The 6609-nt window shown below is 45.3% G+C and overlaps 1 long non-coding RNA gene across 1 annotated transcript; it reads left to right on the forward strand.

Annotated features, from left to right (window-relative positions):
* The first annotated feature begins 210 nt into the window (after positions 1-210).
* On the forward strand, positions 211-6349 carry LOC121143701. Its single transcript, XR_005881021.1, has 4 exons — positions 211-656; positions 1045-1139; positions 1259-1350; positions 3426-6349. It is a non-coding gene; the product is annotated as an uncharacterized LOC121143701 (long non-coding RNA).
* Positions 6350-6609: the final 260 nt, after the last annotated feature.

Raw genomic sequence — 6609 nt, forward strand, 5'->3', positions numbered from 1 at the left:
AAACACAGAGACTTACATTAATTATAAACTGTATGGCCAAAGGCTCAGGCTTCTAACTGGCTAAATTATAAACCCATTTCTAGCAGTATAACTATCTCCATGTAGTCTTGGCTTATCAGAGAATGCCCAGGCGTCCCATCTTCCCTGTATCTACATGGAGTCTCTCCGGTGGCTCATTCTCTGTCTATCTCTTCCTAGCCTTCCCCTAGTCTGGTAGCCTCACCTATATTTCCTGCCTGGCTAATGGCCAATCAGCATTTATTCATCAACCAATAAGAGAAGCATATGTTTGTAGCATACAGAAGGTCACACCCTATCACATCTCTCCGAGGGCTGGAAAGATTGCTCAGTGCTTAAGGAGCACTTACTGCTATGCCATGGGACGCAGAGTCTGCTTCCAGCAGCTGTGTGCTGACTCGTGCCCACTTGTAACTCCGGTTGCAGGGGACCAATGTCCTTGTCTGCCCTACACAGGCTCAACGTGTGCACAGTGAACAGACCTGCATGCAGGCAAGCACTCACACACACATAAATAAATAACTCCTTTGACAGCCATTTGATATTGCCTCTTGCTTTTCAGAACTTCAGAAACGCTTCGTCATTGTGCCACGCAAGAGGAAAAGATGAAGACGGTGAGAACAGAAAGCCAGAGGACGGTATGACGGGGGAGGGAGGGGAAAGAAGGGAGAAACAGGAAGTGGGGAGAATGGAAAGAAAGGAAGAGGAGGAGGGAGAGGAGGAGGGGCAGAAATGAAATGAAATACAGATTTATTCCCCTGGATATGACCTCGTCCCTAAATGCTCACAGAATGTGAAGTGCTGGGGTTTCTAGGCTCTGCAGGAATATTTGGGGTGTGCCCTGCTCAGGGTATTTCTCTTGTAGTTGATTGCACATCTCCAATGCAATGTCTGCAGCATCCACTGACTGCAGCATAATCAAGAGACAAGTGTGTTGGTTGATGCAGTCTGTCTTGACAGCGACAAGGGACATGTGGCAGAGCGGCTCTCCTGGGCTGTGCCAAACCCGACAGCTGCTTTTGTCAGTTGTAGGACAGTTTCCTGTGACCTGGAGAAGATTTCTGGTTGTGTTTCAAAGACTTGTGCTGGTGGTGACTGCTCCTACCTTCTTACTAGCAGAGGTAACGAGACTCTAGTCATACTTGAGGGGCTCAACTTTCGGCCAAGTGGATAACACGAAATATCGATTACTTGGTTGATGAGCCAATATCAAGCTGATGTGATTAATTTTTGCTCAAAGGTCCAATGATGAGAAAAAAATGAGAAGAATGAATCAAAGAACCAGGGACCATTTGTTCTCAGTGTTCTAAGCTGACTTCTGCCTCAAAGAAGGTAACAACAGTGCCTAGACCAGACTTCATTTTATCAACTCTCCGTAGAGTCATTTTTAATCAAATTTTACTTCAGAGAATATAAGAAATGAAATAAAGGGTAAATATTTGAAGAAAAAAAAAGCTTAGGCATTCCAATGTCTGAGGGTAGGCAATTAGTGAGGATATTGGCTATTGCATCATACTTATGATGGCCTGTTACTTATTAGCAACAAAAATAACAAGCTTTTCTCCACATGTACTTACCGTTTTCCATCTTAAATATCTTGCTAATTGCAGGTGTGGCCAGATTTGGGTCATTTCTTCAACCTACTCAAACTTTTTTTTGTATTAATACACATGGTGCTAAGCCACCTTCCCTTGCTCTTTGAAGTTTTTCCTGATGTCTTTCTTCTTTCAACCCAAAGTAAATCATTTTGCATTTTACATAAACCAGTGCAATCAAGTGTCTCATTTCAGAAATTAGGCAAAATTAAAATTAGTAAATAAATCTGTAAGGTGGATATGAGATTATAAATATCCTTGAGGTCTCAGAACTCAAATAATTGAACGACAAAAGACATGATCAGAAGATGTTCCCGGTGGTGTAGCACTGTTCCGTAGCAGCCTGGCACTTTCTGATGGTCTTTGAAGCCCGGTCCACAAGAAGGAATATATTTTATGTATGCTCCTGTAAACCTGTTTAAAAATTCATGGGTAGAGAGGTCATGGGCCCCAGGACAGCTCCTGCTGTTACTTTGCTGGAGGGTCATATTGTCACAGGACCTTCTAAACCACCTGTTAATCCCCGAAGCCCTGAATTGCTCTCAGCCATGCTCAGAGAAGTTCTTATTTGCTGTAGGCAGCAGTCAACACAGAGATGCACAGCTAGCCAGAGTACTGAGAACAAGTGACTGTGAGTGTCCAGCCCTATGGGGGACTCCTCTGCCAAGGCTCAGGGGACTCCAGATAAGTTGGGGTGGAATGCAGAGCGAGGGGATGAGAGGTCCTGTTGAATGCTGTCTCCTGCACATGGTGTGGCCGCGGAACTTATGAACTCACATCGGCCGGCCGTGGTTACACAAGACCTATACAAGGTGGAGCCAGCTCAGATTCTTGCAGAGCGGGGATAGACTCTCCAAGTCTTACACTTCACCATGCAAACACTAGCAGTCGGTAATCGTGGCTTTTGGGCTTGTGGCTATTGGCAGGTTATGCAAGCTGCAGTGGGCTGACCCACACACATGCAGAGAATGCTAATTGCATGCTGTGAGCTATTAACAACAACAACAAAGAGGAAGAGGTCATGAAATTGGAAGGGGACGATGTGAGGGGGATGTGTTGGGGGGTTGTGGAGGGATGTGGGGAATGTGGGGGAGATGTGTGGAAAATGCGGGGGGTATGATATAGGAATGTTGAAGCATATGTAGGGGTGTTTGGGGGGATATTGGGGAGAACTAGAGGGGAAATGAGGATGGCCATAATCATATTTCATCGTGTACATGTATGAATTGTCAGAGAGTAACTATTTTGATGGGAAAATAAAGATTAATAAGTAGATGGCAAACTTAGCCAAGAAACTGAAATGAATTATTGCCAAAGGGAACATGGGGGATACTAAGGGAGGAAGAGGGGTAATTCTGCTCCAGTAAGTTGAAAGAAATGTTCGTCCTCATGCCTGTAGTTCTTGGCCTTCACGGAGGACCATCTGAACCTGCTAGCAGCATCCTCGACAGACTCATCCAGTGTTCTGCCTCCTCCCGCAGACATCCTGACGGAGGAGGAGGAGGAGAGGCCACCAAAAAGAATGTTTCTTAGCTGCATACTCCACTTTTTTGTCTGCTTAGCCTATGCATAACCAAAGCTATCTATTGTATGTACACTTTGTGGCCTGTGTATTTATAAATAATTTCTAGATCTAAAACTTCAGCAACCTCTAAGTTTTAAGCCTGCAAGGTCACTAGCCTGCAAGTAGACTCTTGGTGTCATTAAATTGTGTTAGGGATATTAATGCCCCACAGGGTCCACTCTCTAACCCCCAAACCAGTGATGCTACCACGCAAGGCTAAAGAGACACAATTAGGCTTTTCATCCTAGATGTCGGCGGACCTCGGAGGACACAGGGAGGCTGTGTAGGAGATTTGATGGTGGGAGCCGGTTGGTGAGCGTGGACCTGCCGTGTGCTGAGAGGACGGGGTAAGAGTCTACAGACCGGAGCAAAGCAAGGAAAGCAGAGCCTGCAGAAGGAACAGGGCCCATCCCACGCTTCGTCTCAGCCCAGCAAGACTTCTGACCTGTGCGACTGCGAGATAACAAATGTGTTGTTTTAAACCGGAAAAGTCCGAGGCTGTTTGTTTTAATGGGAACGAGAAACCAGCACAACATTCCTTGAGAATCTGAGGTCATCTCAGCATTGTGCTGAGGCTTCCAAATTTTCCCCCGCCCCTTTCCCTTCTGCCCACGGACTTCAGGTTGTGGCGCGGTGCTGGTCGGCACAGGTACTGCTTTCCTGCTAAGGACCATCCAGGCCTGGGGGTCAGTGGCACTTGTGGACAACCTTGACAAGTGCCACCTGCTGCTTGCCCCAATAGGACCTCATCTTCCATGATTTATTTCTTCAGCTGGATAGTTCTGACCTCCCACAGGCTGGCAGGGTGTGCGTCTACAGGGCCCCTGTGTTGTCTACGATGGGCAGGAGTGATGGACTAGACCATCTACATGCAGCATGCTCATTCACTAACTGAGTGCCTATGGGATGGTGGAAGTGAGTCTAATGAGACCAAGACGCAAAATATTTGACTCAATGTCATTGTAATTAATTGAAGTGGATTCATTAATTTTGTTAAATTTTTATTTTATGCTTATGGATGCTTTGCCTGTGTGTATGTCTCTATACCGTATGCATGCAGTGCCTGATGAAGCCAGAAGAGGGCATCAGATCCCTGAGACTAGAGTTACAGAAGGTTGTGAGCCACTGTGTGGGTGCTGGGAACTGAACCCTGGTCATGGGCAAGAGCAGCCAGTACTATTAACCTCTGAGATGTCTCTCCAGGACCTATAGGCAATTTCAAATACCCCATTTGTGTTTAATAGTTACCACATTGAATAGCAAAACTAAGTTTTTACTGAAGTGTGTTGATAATGACCAACTGAAATAGCTACCAGATGTCTATTTCCTTAACGTCAAGTCAGCCGATTTACTTTAAATATTACATTGGATATGAGGCTGTCACCTACAATTTTAAACTCTAAAGAGCTGCATCCACAATAGACAGGAGAGAACAGCCAGCCCTTAGCTACAAGGTCCCTGAGCACAGAACCTTTCCCTTAGGAACTCATGAAAGCAAGTGCCCTCCACTAAAGGTGTAGCCTGCTGTGCCTCTGGGGTATGACTAAGCCACACTTGTTAGGTCTGAAGATATGTCCTTTGTATGGTCATTTCCAGCACCCCATATCCTCTGCTCTAGAATGTAGAGAATGACTGGGCATTGCTCATGGCTGTATCCCCATGCTGTTTTCTGTGGTCAGTCTCCCATGACCTTCTGGGGCATAATTTAAAAAAGAGTAAGTGGAAAGTCACTGGTTGCATTAACTAAGTGAGATGTAGTGGCTTTGCTAGGGGAACACAGCATTAAGTAAGATACAGTAGCAGTTTTCTACAAAACACAGCCTTAAGTGAAATAACAGTAACAGTTTTCTAGGGGAACACAACATTAAGTGAGATACAGTAGGAGTTTGCTAGGGAAACACAGCTTTAAGTGAGGTAACAGTAACAGTTTTCTAGGGGAACACAGCATTAACCAAGTGAGATACAATAGCAGCTTTGCTAGGGGAACACAGCCTGAGCCCAGACTAGACAGCCAGGTGAGCTGAGTGACAGCAGTGCAAGCTGACATGGTCCCCATGACAGTACCCAGATGGCTTATGGAAGACTGCTGCTCCCTCCCTCTCCTGCCCACCTGGCTTCAGGATTTAAATCAAAGCCACGTAGGGAAAGTGGCATCACAATGTTAAGTTTACAGGGTTCACATCTGACACTTCTCTCATAAACAGCTACAGAGACCATTTGTAAATGCATTATATGGCATTAAGAGGTTGTGTTGCTGGTCCTTCCAGGAGTCAGGTCAGATGACGAAGATGGCCTAAGATTCCAGAGAGCTGTGGGCTCCTTTGCTCATGAAATAAGTGAATAACTTTAAAATGCAAGTGAATTTAGTAGTAACAGATCTATAAGATGCCAAACTCATCCAGGTTCCTGAACACTTCTGATTGTCAGGTGAAATACGTATTTAAGCTCCTGCTTTCCTGCCTCAGAGGCGCTTCTCGGAGGGTTCAGAATGATGTGTCTTTTTGCTCATTAGTCAATCGTTTGCCTGACAGAAATTGAGGGCCTCAGGATAGTCATAACATGGCTGTAACGCTGTTTGAGAGTGAATTAAGTCATTTTACCCTCAAGGGCAGAAAAATAGCCTCTTACTATTCTGCTTCAGGCATCACCTTTCCCTGAACACAGTCTGCCTCCCATCAGGGTCCCAGGCTGGAGTGGCAGATGTAGCCCCAAAGCATTTGGTGTAACTCTGATGGAGGCCCTCTGCCGAGATTTCAGAAATAGTGGCTTCAATTACGACTTCTAATTCAAAGCCCTATAAAGAGGCTGTATTTGGACCGGAAGGAGAGGCATTCCTCAAGTGAGTAATAAAATAAACTCTTAATGGTTTGCATTTCCTGTGTCATTATTTACTTTATCAAACTTGAAACCGGTACCAAGTAGAGCTTTATGCCTCCCCCATGCCAACCAAGACTCAGAACTGCTCAGTGCTTAAAGAAAGAGGAAATGGGCCTAGACGAGGGATCAGAAGGTCCTGAATCTGAACGGCCACAGATAAGCGAGCCTGGTGGAGTCTGGAGGGAGCTGCTCATGGAAAACTCGTTCTAGTTGGCGACGGCAAAATGCATGCTGTTATGTTTCCAAGAGGCATGCAAAGGCGACCCTGCCCAGCCTTCCTACGTTTCAGGACACATGGTTGTAAGATCTTAAATACATTAGGGAATGGGGGTGGGGGTGGGGTCTAGCAGGGAAAGCAGAGAAGCCTAATTGAGAAAGAGACTGTAAGTCTGTTGCCTGGCAAGAGGAAAACATTTTTAGACGTTCATGTTTTCTAAAATATGATTTCTTGTTCAAATTATGCTCCCGCTTTTTAAGAGAAGCCAGGAAAATGAAGTTATTGGTACATTCAAATTTTCCTCTCTGCTGTCACTTCAATTAAATTATTGCTTAGAC

The sequence above is a fragment of the Mesocricetus auratus genome, unplaced genomic scaffold (genome assembly GCF_017639785.1).
Source record: "Mesocricetus auratus isolate SY011 unplaced genomic scaffold, BCM_Maur_2.0 Super-Scaffold_100013, whole genome shotgun sequence".
NCBI lineage: Eukaryota > Metazoa > Chordata > Mammalia > Rodentia > Cricetidae > Mesocricetus > Mesocricetus auratus.